Source organism: Lissotriton helveticus, chromosome 2_1 (genome assembly GCF_964261635.1).
Source record: "Lissotriton helveticus chromosome 2_1, aLisHel1.1, whole genome shotgun sequence".
NCBI classification, from domain to species: domain Eukaryota; kingdom Metazoa; phylum Chordata; class Amphibia; order Caudata; family Salamandridae; genus Lissotriton; species Lissotriton helveticus.
This window is the reverse complement of record NC_136059.1, coordinates 1,672,187,393-1,672,205,479: the sequence shown is the minus strand read 5'-3', so window position 1 is coordinate 1,672,205,479 and position 18,087 is coordinate 1,672,187,393. Positions and strand designations below refer to the sequence as shown.

The 18,087-nt window shown below is 41.1% G+C and overlaps 1 long non-coding RNA gene across 1 annotated transcript in view; it reads left to right on the top strand.

Moving 5' to 3' along the window:
• LOC144819897 (uncharacterized) overlaps positions 1-18,087 on the top strand; it is a 358,388-nt gene that overhangs the window by 235,998 nt on the left and 104,303 nt on the right. The gene's annotated exons all lie outside the window — the stretch shown is intronic.

The window sequence follows — 18,087 nt, the reverse complement described above, 5'->3', positions numbered from 1 at the left end:
TATAAGCAAGAACTTATACAGTTTCAGGTTGAAGATGTTGTCGCATCGAGAAATTGGAGCATATGAATGTTCTGATCGATTGTCATCAGCAAGTCTCTATGCCAAATCTAGAACCATCATTTGGGTGAGTCTAGGTCTTGCTGCAACACGAAACCGAGTTTTGAAATCTGTACAGGAGATAGAGTATTTGGCTGAGAAAGAACCAGAAAGTACAGATATTTTGAAGACAAACATGTTGGATACATACTATCCAAATAGAAGTCCTTATCTTGAGAACGCTTGTCTCTATGAAGTTCTGCAAAGATATATTTATAAGAGGAACATCCGAGAAGATATCAATAATGGAATATATGCTGTCATTGGATGTGAAGGATGTCTAGTGAAACAGAGAAAAGGTCATTTGATTAATCATCGAAAATTGAGTTGTGAAAATCCAGACAAAAGAGAATTTTACTATTTGGCTCTTTTGCAACTCTTTAAGCCATGGCGTACAGAAGAGGAACTACTTGGAGATTTTCTGTGTTACGAAGATTCTTTTAATGCAATCAAGGATACCATAGAATGCTCTGTTTTTCCAAATTATCTGCAAATGTTGAACGAAGAAATAGAGCAAGAAGCCACAATTGCTGCGGAGATTGCTAGAGACAGTTCTCAAGACAGTCAGAGTTCTGCTTCATTGAGTCAGGATCCACTTGGAGGACCAATTATACAAAATGAAGCTGCCACTGCCATGGATGAGGTGGAAAGAGCTATGGAACAAGCTCAAGATGATGTAGTTAACTTAGAAGATTTGGTGAAACAACTAAACCTTGAGCAGAAACAGATATATGACGAAGTCACAGAACAGATTGAACATGGATTCAGTTATGAGAAAAAAGAGTGCTCATGTACATCATTTAAGCCTGTCCAACTGTACGTGAGTGGAGAAGCGGGAACTGGAAAAAGTTTTCTGATTAAAGCAATTGCAACTTATCTGCAGAAAAGGACGGAATCACCGCTGTCTTGTGTTGTTACCGCTCCAACTGGGCTGGCTGCACATAACATTAAAGGGATTACTTTACATCGTTTACTGATGCTGCCAGTGGCGCATGATAACAAATTGCGATATCACAAGCTATCTGGAGATGCGTGTTCCGAAGTTTCGAGAGTCCTGAAGAAAATGAAACTTCTTATCATTGATGAAGTAAGCATGGTGTCAAATATAATGCTTGCTTTTGTGCATTGAAATTCTTAAAACAGACTATGATGTCTTATTTGGAGAAAAACACATTATTGTTTTGCAGTTGACTCCAGTGAAAGGACAACCTGTGTTCAAAATGCTCACGCATGAAGATACCAGGAAGTGCCTAGGAAGCATTGGAAACGTTAACATATGGCTAAACTTCAAATATGCAGAACTACTCCAAAATATGCGGCAGGCAAAGGATGAAGATTATAAAAATATTCTACAAGATGTAAGAATCGGAAAAATAAGTCAGCATGGGAAAGAAGCTTTACATGGATGATTAATTTCTAATTTGTACCCAAATGACAACATTCTTCCAGAGAATATTTTTAAGAAAATTAACGAGAAGAAATCTGGCATATGTTTGATGCCTACTCTGAAAGAATATTCCATGTTCAACAACAAAATGTTGAAGTTAGAAAATGAAGAGATAGTGAAACTGGAAGCTATAGATAAAATAGAGCATATGGGAGCAACAATTATTTTGTCTGAAAATTTGAAATCAAAATTGGATTCATTAGAGAAGACTATATCTAAAACTGCTGGTTTTGAAAAGACTCTGAATGTGTGTTTAAATTGTCGTATCATTTTGAGAAGGAATTTAAATGTTGAAAGAGGTCTGGTAAATGGAGCAATGGGTCATGTTGTTGGTTTTGTGAATTACAAAAATAGAGATGGAATTGAAATTTTTAAAATTAAATTTGATGGCATTGACGAAATAGAACACATTTGTCGTTGTTCAGCTAGATTTTTGCTTGTGAAAGACTTATATGTTCGCCGAAAACAGTTTCCTGTTTGTTTGGCATATGCAGTGACAATTCATAAATCTCAAGGTTTAAGTGTAGATAGTGCTTTGGTGAACATTGGAAGTTCTGTGTTTAAAGAGGGTATGGCATATGTGGCATTATCACGAGTCAGAACTTTATCAGGATTGTACTTGATTGAGTGTGATGAAACAAAGATTTCTGCTGATCTATATTGTGTTAAAGAATACAATAGGTTAAGAAGAGAGTATGCTCCACATTTGCCTCAATATCCTCTGTTTGAAAAACGTGTGGTAGGCCGAAAAAGAAGAAATGAGATTAATTGCAGTGATGTACTAGCAAAAAGGCAAAAAGTAGATAAAAGTGTAATTGTAAAGGGAAAGAAAAAGGATTCTGTTGAAGATGTTGTTGGATTTCAGTTTGAAAACAGTTCTGGTGTCAACTGCTATGCTAATGTAGTAGTTAATGTTGTTTTGTTTCTTCAAAATTTACAAAAACAGATTGTTGAAAATCGGGATCAAACATTGTGCTGTTTATTGAATTCCGTGTTTGAGAAATGTACCAGTGATAGAGCAAAAATAGAAAGTGTTTCAGAAATTCGAAATCTTCTAGACATATCTACTGGTCAAAATCAATTTTCACAGAATATTCAGCAGGATTGTCAGGAATTTTTAATGTATATGTTTGATGTATTGCAAGATGAAGGAGTAGATATAAAAAATCTTTTTAACCTTTCTTATCAATGGCAACATGACTGTGATAACTGTACTTCATCAAGTACTACTAGAATAGACACTGAAAGATTTATATATTTGACTTTACCAGAAGCAAATCAGTGTCTTTCAATAATCTAGTTAAAGCAGCTGATCACAATATGGTGTGTACCCAATGTAAGTCTGCAATGCTGTCCACATTATTTCTACAAAGTTACGGTCACTATGTCATTTTAATGTTCCAACGATGTAGACCTGATGGAACGAAATTGACAACTTCTATTAAAAATGTTGTGGCTTCTCAGTTATCCATTTCTGGAAGAACATTTGGAACTGTAGCTATTATTTATTATGACGGTTCTTCAACAACATCAGGGCATTACACATGCTATTTAAAAAGTTGCAAAGGTTGGACCCTTTGTAACGATACTCATTTGACTTTTAAACAACGTTTGCCTTTTGACTTAAAAAATTCATATCTAGTGTTTTTAGAACCAAAATTTAAGTAAAGGTAATTGGCGTATGAAGACGGGAGCAGTTAATAAAGGTTAGTTTGCTATTTAAAATTATATTCAGAGTAAAAGTGATCAAGATAATATAAATAATTGATTTGTTATATAGATACTGTAAGTGGATCTTATAGGAAGTGATATTAGTATTATTGGAAATGATGAACATGAGTAAGTCACAGATGGAATTAGGTAAATTTAAATATTATGAAAATGTTGTTTCAGCCTTTCTTTCAGAACGTCGGAAAAAAGGTAATTTCAGAGTTTGTTAGAGTTAATTTGAAAATATACTCATACATCTGACACTATTTGGCCAAAAGGAAAGGTACAGGAATGAGTAAAGAGTCATGACTGAAAAAAAGGAGTATATGAAAATAATGAAAATATTTCAGATGTTCTTGGAGCTTTTCTTCTAGAAAGTCGATGAAATTGATTTTTTAGTGAACAGCAGAGTACTTTGCAACGAGAAAAGGACCTCCATGATATACTATTTGGCCTCAAGGAAAAGTAAGTCAATCAAAGATTAGTGTACATTTGTCATTTGTCAGTTTCTACGTTTTTTTTTTAAAACACAATCTTTTAGATTGTGTTTTTTTTCCCGCTGTCATATGATGAGTAATTTGAACTCACTGTTTTAAGTGAAATTCAATATATTCTGAGAACAGCAAAAATAAACTATGTAACATGTTGTGCAAGCTAATCTATACTTTGGATTGTGTAAATTAAATTGTATTCCCATTCTCTGACACTCACTTTCCTTTTTCCTCTCTCTTTCAGCTCTCTTTACTCACTCATACTGCCTTTCTCTCACTCTGTTTCACACCCATTTGTTTAATCAACTTCTTTCACAACCCCTCACTCATTTCAACTGTCTGCATCCACGCTCTCCCTTGCATAACTGTTCAGCTTTCAGTCTGTCTGCTTTACTTTCCTTTTCCTTGTTTTCCTCCTTTGCTCTTTTAGTAATTCCTCTTTATTCACTTACCAGTATTGTCGCACTCTATCAATATAAATCATCCACTCTCCCTCGCTTATCTTTGTTTCCTCCTTTCTTTTGACCTCTTCTCTCTATTTTCTGTTCACTACCTCTACGTACTCAGTCCCTCATTCTCCTTGTGTTATATTCACTTGTGTTTATCTACCTTCTATCATTTCTCTTACAACAACTTCACTGCTCCTCTCTCATCGTTCTTCAACCTATTTCTTTTAGTCCGGTTCCATTACTACCCCTCATTTCCTTTCTTTCAATGTCCTTCTCTTTACTTTCATCACCAAATTAGTTTCTCTCATTACCACTGTTTTAGTCGTTTTCTCCTCTGTTTTCTTTTTTTGTTCCCTTACTCAATTCCTTTGCTCACTCATTGTACTCCACCTCACTCGGTATTTCTCTTAGTGTGTCTCTTTACTAACTTCCACACTCCATTTCCCTTACTTTATTTCTAAATACACTGTTATGATTTGTAACCTCTTCATTTGTATCTTTTAATTTAAAATACATATTTTACTAAATATAACTTATTTTTTCTTCTCTCTTTCACAGATACAAAGTGTAGAAAAAAATGTAATTACAGTTACATTTATTATATGGTAAGTGTCACTACAAACATTTAGTTTGTCATCACCCTTTGCTTTAAGCTCACTAATATTTTCTCAACCAACCTCACTCCTGTTTCTTTACTCTGCTTCCCTCACTTATTCTTATTCTCCTTGTTTACTCCCCTTTCCCTATTTCTCCTCTCATATTCAACTTCTTTCAGTCCCTATTCTTTATTTCACTTACCCTCTGTTCCCTTCCTTTGCTTCTTCACTCATTCTGTTTTTCTTAATTATTTACTTCACTCCTACATACACACCTCATCCCCCTCCCAACACATACACTCACCTTTGACATACACCCCACATACACACCCAGACACACCTCATACATACACACACCTCCCCCACATACACTACTCTCACACACACACACATTCCATACACACACATACATCCCACACACATACCCCCCACAACCATACACCTCTCACACATATCTCACACACCCCCACCTCCACTCACACTGAAATACCCCACACACCCACACCCATAGACACACCTTACACACCCAGACCCCGACCTACACCCACTGACTCCCTATAAGTCACACATACTGCATTACTTACCTTTATTTGCTGTGGCACTCAGACCCATTCTGACAGTCTTTCCTTTACTGTCTGTGTCCTTTCTTTTTATCACTCCCCATGTGTTATCCTAATTCAATTTTTCACCCTCTTTCACCCCTCTTTACTTATACTCACTGCTCTTTCCTTACCCTCTCTCACCGTTCTTCATTTATCCTGGATCCGTCACTACTCTTCATTCCCCATTTTTTACTGTTCTTTATTTGTCTTTCAACACCCATTCACATTCTCTCACTATGTCTACTTTAGTCTTCTTCCTCTCTCTTCCCTTCTTTCGCTTCCTTATTCATTTTCCTTTTCTCACTTTCACCCTATTACACCTTTTCTGTTTTTTACTATGTGATAAACAATCCCTCTGTGTTTCTTCCTCTAGCTCTCTTTCTCTTAACATTACTCTCTTTGTGTTCTTCCCTCATGCTAACTCTTTCATAATTTTTTTTTTCTTTTTTTTGGGGTACGCGCCCCGGTGCGCGTACCCTGAAGAAAAAAAATTGACAGAGATTCTTTAGAAATATAGGTAGTTCTAAAAAGAACTGTTTTTTTCTTCTTTTTGTTGTTTTATATTTTTTTCATGTTTTTTTGAACATTTTGTACTTTTTTGGGCTTTTCTGAACACTTTTATATTTTTTTTTGTATTTTTCATGGGGAGAAACAAAAAATAGGGAATTGTAAATGGCTCAACTGGAGCATAAAAAAAAACAGGAAAAATTAGTTTTTTTTTGTACACTTGTGGTTATCACCAGAAACCATAATACGTTCGATGCTTTGCTCACCGTAGCAAAGTGTCTTGTTACAAAATTTGCATAAAATTTTGTAATTGCCAAACTTAGGTTGGATAGTATCCAATGTGTCTCTTGCCCCCGAACCCGATGGAGTGGGTTGTTGTGATGTTGAGGGTCTAGACGATGATGGGGGTAGTTTATTGAAGAGGTCCCTTAACTCTGCATTAGCATAATTATTTGGATGACGTTGACTTTCTTAAAACCCCTTGGGATTTTATAGAACTCCCATACAAAGTGTTCTTTCGGTTTGTAGGGCTGTTTATCTACAGGCAAGTACTGCCTTCTTTGTGTCTCCTCTTCATCATCCTCCTCCTCTTCCTCTTGACCACCAAGGTAATCTTCTCGTGGTCTTTTAGATGGTGGTGGCGGTGGTGGGGCAGATGCTCCAGCTGTTGCTGCTACTGTAGCCATGTTATTCAAGTAAAGAGTACAGATAGAACTCCAAACAGGTCTTCCTCAGTCAAAAGACAAAGTCAGAATAAAGAGAAAAGGTGGGGCTTTCATTATTTGGAAAACAAAACTGTTCTGAACCAATGAAAAGTGTTATTTTCAAGTCACATGATCCAGGCTTTAATCATTTGGAAACCAAAACTGATTTGCACCAATGAAAAGTGTTATTTTCAGATCACATGACCCGACGCGCTTACGCTACGCCCCCCGGGGCGCGTCGCGTGAGCGCGTCGAGATGTTGCGCGATTGTATGCGATCGCGTGCTTCCGGGTGCGCTTACGCAGTGCGTCATATGACGCATCACGCGACTACGCGAAATGTCACGATGTTGTTTTCGTTCGCGGGAATGGCGCTGACGGGACGCTCCCCGGTACGCGCCCCGTGGCGTGCCGTAACATTGCGCTTACCCATGCGTTCACCGGTACGCGCCCCGGGAGCGCTCCGGGCAAAAAATATAAAAATAAAAAAAAATAAAAATTACATATTCATACAATATAAAATTCGTTATAAAAAATATTACTTTTCATACCTATAGAGATTTGCTATTACAAAACCATTGAAATTCACTGAAAAAACCATAGGTTTCACATCAGTTATAGTTAGGAATTAACATTAAAAAAACCTAATAAATTCACTGAAAAAACCATAGGTTTCACACCAGTTATAGTTAGCTGGAAATTTTACTCGCATAAAACCATTGAAATTCCCACGTTATAGTTAGTTGGACTCACTATAACTTGCGCGTGCAATGCACTGCTGATGACGTCACATATTACATCACTCATGACATGGTCAGTGACATCGCTCATGACATCACTGATGACACCATCCTTGTGACAGAGTGACAGACCTCCTTTCACTGTAATGTAACCCTTGAAACACATATTCAAAAATAGAAACTAACATTTTCAAAAAAATGGAGATACCCATACCAGTTACAACAACCAATTCAATAATTCCACCATCTATATACACATCCACTCATTCACCAACAGTTCTATATAGTCACTCATACATATACTCACTCATCATATGTAGTGATACACATATACATCCTGTTACACACCGACAGTCATCCAAAAGATACTCTCACACATACTCACACATGCAAATTAACTATTGAACATCCATGTATTTGCATATACAGATATACACACACTACCACTTTACTTCTAAGGAAACTTACGCATTCTTACTCTCTTAAACAATCACTTATAGAAACACATACTAATTTAAACAGGAACTCTTACAATCCCTCACTCTCACATATACTCACTTATATACATCAATATTCACATATACTAGATTAAAGCATATGTAGTTACTGATAAAGACACTAGTGAGACAGTCATTCACTCACTAACACACACATATACACACTCATCCACCCATACAGTCCTGCACATATGCTGTCTTCAAAACACATACAAAGAGAGAGTCAGTCATTCATTCATCTATGTGCTAAGTAATACCCCCACCAAACCATACAAACACTCATACTGATACTAAGAAAAACATCTAATAACCCATATACATACACATGTAGCTACTCAGCAACCCATGCAGCCACTTATACACAAAGTGAAACACTAATACATATATTCAAATATTTAAACATTACTCTCTAATATATGTATTTTAAAAAACATCCATGTAAATACTTAGTTAAACATTTATTCTTCCATCAACTTTTACATATACATATATAATACATAATTATTTTTTAAAAATAGACACATTCACTGGATGGTGTCATCAGTGATGTCATGAGTGATGTCACTGACCATGTCATGAGTGATGTAATATGTGACGTCATCAGCAGTGCATTGCACGCGCAAGTTATAGTGAGTCCAACTAACTATAACGTGGGAATTTCAATGGTTTTATGCGAGTAAAATTTCCAGCTAACTATAACTGGTGTGAAACCTATGGTTTTTTCAGTGAATTTAATAGTTTTTTTTAATGTTAATTCCTAACTATAACTGATGTGAAACCTATGTTTTTTTCAGTGAATATATATATACATAAAACATATTTAAACTTTACAGAAACACACATTCACTGGATGATGTCATGAGTGATGTCATTTGAGATGTCATCAGTGATGTCACCGACCATGTCATGAGTGATGTAATATGTGACATCATCAGCAGTGCTTTGCGGGCGCGCACGTTATAGGTAGTTCAATTAACTATAACAGGCAAATTTCTCTGGTTTTATATGAGTCAAATGTTCAATTAACTATAAGTTCCCTGAAACCTATGTTTTTTTAGTGAATTGCAAATGTTTTTTAGCCCTTTCCATGCTCATGACGAGCTCAGCTCGTCATGCAGCACAGTGCTCGTGTGCTCATGAAGAGCTGAGCTCGTCATGAACACACCCGTTTTTATTGCTGTCCAGCACAGCAGGGGAATCTCTCTAGCAGGGATGTGGTTAAATGCTAATTCCTAACTATAAGGTCTATAAAATCTATGTTTTTTTCAGTATATATATACATATACATTTTATGTACTGGAGGTCGCCAGTAGATAGTTTTAGTTAGGACCTAGTTTCCATAGGAAACTAATGTTTTGTTTTCCCAATAACTTTGGCGCCGGTTGACGAATCTTCGCAAAATTTTTAAAACATATGGCCCGTTCCAGGCAGTTCCTATCTTGAAAGTTTCGTATCTTGAAAGTTTCGGGGTGAATCAGCAAGCGGGAGCTGAGAAAAAAGGGGGGTTCCAAAGCGTATTTTCTCCATGTTAATTCCTATAGGAAACTTTAGACACGGCAACAGCCCGAACTGCTGAACGGAATTATACCAAATTTGGCAAAAAGGTAGCCCTCTTTTTGTTAAGTGGTGTAAATCGTTTCAGGAGTTCCTGAGAAATTTAAAAAAAAGAGGTCGGAAAATGCATTTCAAATAGGAAACTTTAGACACCGGTGCAGCTGGAACTGCCGTACGGAATTACACCAAATTTGGTCCAGAAAGCATCCTTTTTTTTAAATGGTGTAAATCAGTTTAGTAGTTGCTGAGAAAATCAAAAAATAAATGTTTTGATATTTAGAGGCACGGAGAATCAGCTCACCTTCCCGATCACAAACTTTATTCTAATTGGCTGTCAACACTCCAAATCAGGAAGTGTTGGCAGCCATCTTGTGCCTCGGTGAGGCACAAGAAAACAGGGAAATAAATGCAAAAAACAGTAAAAGGGGGCAGGGTAGAAACACCCTGACCCCCTAGGCCTGCACAGGGGGTCCCACAAGGACCCCCAGGGCCCAAAATAGCATTTTTTTTTCAAATAAAATCGTCCGAATTCATGCTGGATGCGCGAATCCGGACGAAAATAGAAAAAAAAAGCGCGGGCTACTGCGCTTCATTTAATTAAGCCCCCGGGTGGGCCAGGACCCTGGGGCATGCTGAAATAAAATTGCTGGGGCCCAGTGGGACCCCGCAGCCCGGGGGACCGCCATCCCACAGAGTTTTGTGTTTTTTAATGCTTGGGGGCCTCCAAAGCCCCCACAAGCCCTGGGGACTACCACCCCCAAGGCTTTCATTAATTATTTGAGGGAGGCACACTGCCCCCCGCAGCCTTGGAGATGGCCACCCCCTGGGGCTTCATTTTAAAAACAAAAATATACCTGCGTGGGGTGGCTTGAGCCCCCCCACACGCCCCAGGGACCATCACTTCCCCGGACACTATAATGCAAATTTTGGGGTCCGTTATGGAGCCCGGGGGACCACCACCTTCATTGGGCTGTGCGTTTGTTGGGAGGGGTGCCACGCGGCCCCCCTCCTGCAGCCCTCCTGTGTACCACCACTCCCCAGGGCTGGCTCCTGCAGTGTCCCGGGGTGCCCACCACCGGGACACTGCAGTTTGCTATGGCCGGGCGGGAGCCTCGCTGCTCCTGCCCTGCCACAGCAAACTGTGGTTTTAATTGTGGAAAAGAGAGCAGGAAACCTGCTCTCTCTTCCAAAATCAAAGCCGGATTGCTTTTCCAAACGGGTAGCTGTATGTCAGCAGCTCCCCATGTGGAAAAACAATGCCGGCTCCCGCAGGAGGTAGAAAGCAAGCAAAGACTGTGGGGGCATTGGGGCTCTCCCCACGGTCCCCAACGAAGTGGCCAGGACCCGGGGGATGGGGTCCCTGGGGCAGAAGTGGCCTAGGAGGGGGCCACATGGCCCCCTCCCCATAATATATATATTTTTTTTCCTAAACAAGCAAAGGCCAGCCCCCGGACATAAGTGGTCTGAGGAGAGGGGCCATGCAGCCCCCTCCAAATAAATAACTTTAAATAAAAACACTGGGCATGCCCGGGGGATGGGGTCCCTGGGGCTGAATTTGGCCTCGGGAGGGGGGCCAAGCAGGCCCCTTCCATGTTTTTAAAAAATAGGGGTCAGGCCTGGGGGATGGGGTCCCCTGGTGCATTTCCAGAGGGGGAAGTAATTCCCTTGAATACTGTAGCCCTCCAGGAACCTCCAGTATGCGCCAGGGTGCTGCGTTGCAGAGAGGTGTAATGAGGTCATGCCCCTTTTTACACCTCTCTGTAACGCAGCCCCCTGGTGCATAGTGGAGGTTCCTGGTAAGCTAGTTGGCCCCAGGGACCCCCAGTTTTCTAGGGGAATTACTTGCCCCTCTGCAAGCACGCCAGGGGGCGCGTTTGCAGAGTGGTGCAGGCAGGGGGTGGGTCTTAAGGTGACGGATTGCACTACTCTGCAAACATGCCCCCTGGTGCGTTTGCAGAGGGGGAACCTTTCAGGCGCAGCTCATACAATCTCCCAGGGTGTGCATTCGCGGGACATTTGTGTTTGCTATTAGAGGGTGGCGCATGGCTTCCACCCTGTGATAGCAAATACTTGATCAACTACTTGAAGAGAGATGCGGAAAACCTCTAATCTCTGTAATAGAGGGGATGCGGATGGTAAAAATGGAGAAAAAAGAAGAAATAAAAAAAAAAGCGAGGTCTGACCTGTTCTTTTAAATGAGGCCCCTGGTGGGTAATGTTCCGTTGCCAATCCAATTATTATATTGCGGGGTCTCTGTAGGACTGGGGATCTTAATGTCACTTGTAAATTAGGCGCGGAGGGGCACAGAGACGTTTTGCAGCGTAGGGGAACGCCACCTTCCTGGGTATTGTTTACTAATTGTTCAGGGGGTTCAAGGCCAACTGAAGTCTGGAGATCGCCACACTTCGGGTCTTTATTTAAATATGCAGGGTGGGCCTCGGCAGTCCCTGAAGCCTCGGTGGTCCTAGGCAGTGCCTTATTTGTTCTGTAATGACACGGGCAGTACTTATGGTGTTATAAAGTGATACACTCACAGAACTCTTGCAGTTGTAAAATTACCAATGCTTCATTTGTCTAATAGTCAGTAAGATTATGTTTGGTAGATGCACTCTAGTATTAAATAATTTTGTCCTTAAAATCTCCTATAAACAGATGATTTTCACAATAAATAATAGACAAGTGTTGTCAGAAAAAGAAGACCTATACACTCAGTTATTTATTTGAAAAAAAGTAACCTTTATTAAAACACAAGTAAATAGAAATGTAACTTTAATAGAAGAAATAGTATAATAAAAAAAATGTGGGTTGGACTCCAGTGGAATCAGCGTAGGAAACCTGCAAGACAAAAATGAAACATATAAGTATGTGTGCTATGTGGAAGAGGTAAAGAAAGGTAGTCTGAATGAAAGGACTATAGTGAGATTGGAAGGGAGGGGGAGTGGGTGGAAGGGAGAAGGGGAGGGAGAGTCAAAAGAAGAGAGGGAGGAGGAAATAGAGCGTCGGCCTATTGCATCCAGCCCTTAGTGTTTACCCTCTCATCAACCATTTGTCTAGGACACTGGGATCCGCGAGAAAGAGTGTGGTTCAGCAAGTTCTTAAAATTAAATACATGAGGCCAGAGTTTATGGGCCATATTATCAAGGAAGGGTGATAACATTATCGCTGCTTTAGCGACAGTTTCCTGCCGCTAAAGCGGCGATAAGGGATTGATAATATGCCCTTCTGAATTCCCATAGAAGCCCAGGTTCTGGTGTGGACCTGGGCTTCTATGGGAATTCACAAGGGCATATTATCAACCCCTTATCACCGCTTTAGCAGCAGTTTCCTGCCACTAAAGTGGTGATAACATTATCGGCGTTCTTGGATGATATAGTCTAACATTATTAGCTACGGGAAAATCGCTTGCATGCATCTGTGCAACGAGGGTGCTGCACCCCAACCCCTTCCCCCGCACTGTGCTCAATTATAGGTGTTGCACACGAGGCTTCACTGCTCACCTGTCACCACTGGTGTGTCCCACGACATGTTGGTGCAAGCTCCTAGTCCAGGGAGCGTTTGTTTGGTAGACCAGGTCTCCGGTCGGGAACGGTGTCTTGATACCACGATAGAAGGTGTCAGAATGCCAGGGCATCATTTCCGGGTCAGCTCCTGCTCCCCCCTTCTTAAGGCAATCAATGGAATGTCTGAAAAGGGAGAAATAATTTAATGGTGGAAAGGTCTGGAGGTAAATGAAAGTTTATTTCAAGCTTGATAGAAAATAGGAGTTGAGTGCATTCTTCGTTTTTGAAGTACGATCTACCAACTGTTAGTGGTAATCATGGTTCAAAGAGGAGGTGAAGTGCACGAGAATACACAAGGTTAAATAATAATATGTTATACCAACGTTCACATGCGAAGGAACAGAGCGCATGCTAGAAGCATAATGTGCGCGTGTAATGCAGTGGCAGGAGCCTTTGTGCATGTACACTTAGTAAGGAGCTCACTACAGTGTCCTAAAAGCCAAGGCCACGTGTCTGTAGGGCAGCGCTGTCCGCTGGCTCAGGCCTACAGTATGGTCCAGCAGGTCCTTAAAAGGAGAACGATGTGACTGAATGAGGTCAGAGATCACATCATTACGCTCAGCAACATCGCTTTTTCGCACATGCGCACTGAGGGTGATGGACCCCACCCCTTCCGCAGCATCGCGCTCAACAGGTGTCTGAAGGGCAGCGCTGCCCGTAGGCTCAACCCTACCTTATGGTAAAGCATGTCTTTAAAATGAGACAGAGATGTGACTGAATGAGGTCAGAGATCACATCATTACACATGGCAATATGGCTTATTCGCATGTGCGTACTCTGGCTGATGCATCCCACCCCTCCCGCAGCACCGCACTCAAGAGGTGTCTGTAGGTCAACGCTGCCCGCTGGCTCAGGCCTACAGTACGGTCCAGCAGGTATTTAAAATGAGACAGAGATGAGACTGAATAAGGTCAGAGATAACATCATTATGCACAGCAATATTGTTTGTTCGCACCTGAGCAGCCTGGCTGAAGCCCACCACCCCTCCTGCCACACTGTGCTCAATTTGAGGCCTTGGCATCCAGGCCGCTCTGCTTACCTGCTGTCATTGTTGTGTGAGCAAACACTACGGGCAGCAGTGCTCACAATTCAGATGGAGTGTTGATTGCAGGATAGTGTACACATCATGGATTCCTTTCGTAGATGACGGGAAGTAGGGCTCACAATTTAGAGCCCGTGTTGATTGCCAGGATGGTGTACACCTCATGGATCCATTTCTTTTTTTATTGCGCATTGTGATATGCGAGGTGGATGCAGCATATCATTTGAGGTAGTGTGGAAGAAGAGGGACGTGTGGCATCGTGGTTATCCTATTTATATGTACTCAAAGTGGGCTGGGCTTGAGTACGCCATGCCAGCGTGGTGGTGTGAATAATTATTCCAGGAACCTGGGCGTTGTTCAGTTGCTGTCTGGCCAGGAATGGTACTTATGTGTGTTTCTTTTGTAGTTTTGACCTCCCAGAGTGTGCAATTTAGATTAGTGTAGCATGTGTCCGGAGGGCGGGAACTATCGTTAATAAGATGGCATTTGATCTAGGATGTGTAGTCTGCCCATGGCTGATGATACTCCTTAGAGCCACCAATACCCAGGCCAAAAGGCAGTACAATCATGTGCACACACACACACACAACAGGGGCATCGTGTAACGTAACACATGTTTGTTTTTTGATGGAACATTTGAGATGCATAGCAATCAAACGTTGAAGGTTAATGTACAGAGCATGAATATTGATCAAGATGATCGTTGCATGTTGTGTGTAGTATAAGATATGTGCTAACTAGCCCACCAGGAACCTCCAGTATGAGCCAGGAGGCTGCGTTGCAGAGACGTGTAAAGAGGCCACACCCCTTTTTACACCTCTCTTGAACGCAGCCCCCTGGCTCATACTGGAGGTTCCTGGTGGGCTAGTTGGCCCCCAGGGACCTCCAGTATTCAAGGGGACTTAATCCCCCAACTTAGAACGCGCCACTGGGCGCGTGTGCACAGTAGTGATGGTAGGGGGCGGGGCTTGAGGTGATGTGTGTGCAAACACGCCCTGTGGTGCGTTTTAAGTTGGGGAATTAATTCCTCTTCAATCCAGAGGTCCCCTAGGGGCCAACTCGCCCACCAGGTACCTCCAGTAAGCGCCACGGAGCTGCGTTGAAGAGTGTTGTAAAAAGGGGCGTGGCCTCTGAACACCCTCTCTGCAACGCAGCTCCCTGGCCCATACTGGAGGTACCTGGTGGGCTAGTTGGCCCACAGGGGACCTCAGGAATGAAGAGGAATTCATTCTCTAACTTAAAACGCACCACAAGGAAGACACACCTTCCTGCACAAAAACAATCAGTGAAGGCATTTTTCTCCTACAATGTATTCTGTGCATTGTAGCGTATATTGTAAGAAAAAAATGAGGAGAAATGAAAAAAATTCTACAGCAGATTTACAAGCTCTCTGCGCTACCAGCACGTTACTTTTTGTGACGTACTGGTTGCGCAGTTGGCACCTTCATATTTACAAGAAGACAAAAAGTTACCCTGCATAACTTTTCCTGTCCTTCTAAATACGGCCCCTTCATACGCAGCTCTTTACGTATATATATTACATCATTCATGGCATGGTTAGTGACATCACTGATAACATCACTGATGACATCCCATGTGACATCACTTATGACATCACTGATAACAACATCCAGTGAATGTGGTTTGGTTTGTTATTTAAATATGTATTATATATATATATATATAACAATCTGCATTGAAGAATGACTGGATATAAAGAAATCTGGATAAAGGATTTAGTAGCAGTGTGATTCATTGTTAACTTGAATAATTTGTATTGTCTCATTAAATATATTGGATAGTGACTAAACTGTGTAAATATCTGTATTACTTTGTCTGTTGTTCTGTAAACTGCTGCACCAGTTGGTTACTAGCTACGTGAAAGTCTACATTAGTTATTGATTAGTTAACTGAGTATTTGAATGGGAGAGTAAATGTGTGTGTGGTTCGCTGGGGGGTGTCTGACTGCCCCAAGATGTGTGAATAATTGATTCAGTAGGTATATGACATTAAGACTACATGTTATAACAATTGTTTGGGTGAGTTAATATCTTTATGGGTGTGGTAATGAGCAAGTATATCTCTCAATGGTACATGTGCAATAAAGTACAAAAATAAAAGGCAGTGTGTGTGACATTTGTTGTATATAAAGAAGTATACATATGACTCAATGATTGCATCAGTAACTGTATGGATAACTGTATACCTGTAATAGTGATTTTATGACACTAACTATGAGTTACAATCTATATGAGTAAATGAAGTGCTGTTTGTATAAGTGGTAGGGGTAGTGTTTTAGGGTTTAGGGTAGTGTAGTGGTGTTTGTGTACTGAACGGGTTGTGCTGGGGATAGATTTAGGATTTAAGGTAGTGCATTGGTCTTTGTGGAGAGTAGGGGGTGGTGTTGGTAGTAGATTTAGCGTTTAGGGTAGTACACTGGTGTTTGTGTAGTTGAGGGGGTCGTGATAGTGTTTTTGCGTTTAAAGTAGTGCAGTGGTGTTTATGTAGTATAGAAGTTCATGCTGGGGTAGTGTTTTAGGGTTTAGCGTAGTGTAGTGGTGTTTGTGAAGTGTAGGGGTTGTGCTGGGGGTATGTATTAACATTACGCTATGACCATCCAAAGCACAATTATCAGTAGTAACAACCAAAAAATTCCAGGTGAAGTTATCAGCAGAATGCTAGGAAAACGTTTATAAATATTAAATACTTCTAATCAAGTAAAATTCAATAATTACATGCAGTGTGCCACAAATGATATTACCACAGCAGTAAGTCTCCCCAACTTAGATTTAAAGTGGATAAACATGTTTCATGTGACAGACCCATAGGCCAACGCTACAGCTTCCATATGTTTCAACACCCTCCACATACTCAGCAAGACCTTCAAACAGACCCACCCCCGAATAAAGGAAGAACGTCACCCAAGCAATCATCACCAGCAGGCTGGACTATGGGAACACCCTCTTTGCCGGAATCAATACATTTCTACTCCATAAACTTCAGACTGTCCAGAACACCGCAGCCAGACTCATCTTCAGCATCCCACAACAGGACCACATTACCCAGCATAAACGAGCACTCAACTTGATTCCCGTCGAAAAAAGAGTGACCTTCAAGCTGCTCACACACACCTATAAAGCCCTCCACAACACCGGACTACAATACCTCAATCTCCTTCTACACCCCCAAAAGAAACCTCCACTCCGCTGACCAGGCCTTGGCCGAAATCCTCTGTATCTACAGAACCAGACAGGAGGCACACCCTTCTCCTACATCATGGCCAAGACCTGGAATGAACTCCCCCTCAGCATCAGATAAACCCCCACACTGAAAGCATTCAGGAAGAGCCGTAAGACCTAGCTTTTTGAGTCACCAAAGCTGCACTAATCCCACCCATATACTCCCTCAGCACCTGTAAACCCTCACAGGTGAGTACTGCCCTCTATACATCCCTAATTGATTAATTGATACGCCACCACAGTGTGTGTTTGAGTGTTATCAACAGGCCCTGCCATTCTTTTGGCTGTCTGTAACTCTTAAGGGTAGTGAAGTAAGAAGTACTACCTTCTTTAATATACACAGAATCTCTGAGATTGGCTTGGTTTGGCTTCACCTCTGAGACCTACTTTCAGAGTGCTGGTGAGCTACCAGTAGCTCCCGAGCTACTAGTTGGAGACCCCTGGTATGTATAGAGAGGTGGGAATTGTAGTCCTGAAGCACAAATGTGAAGGTTATTACACCAATACATGCATAATACATACCACTTTGAATCACTCCATTCCCTAAAGCCTGACTCACTGCATGAGTACATGCTTACTGACTGAATGATTACATTAATATAAGTACAGACACTGGGTGAATTCTTAATTGGTTGATTTTTACTTTAGTGAATGAATTACTACATGGTACTAAAAGACTCATTTTGAAATTGCAACAGCAGTCACACTGTGTTTGCTGGAGAATATAGATAGTGACCGGGGAATTGTAGGCCTAAAGCACAAGTGTGAAGGTGGTTACACCACTACATGCATAATACATAGTAGTTTGAAGCACTGCATACCCTAAAGCTGGCTTACTGCAAGAGTGTACGTAC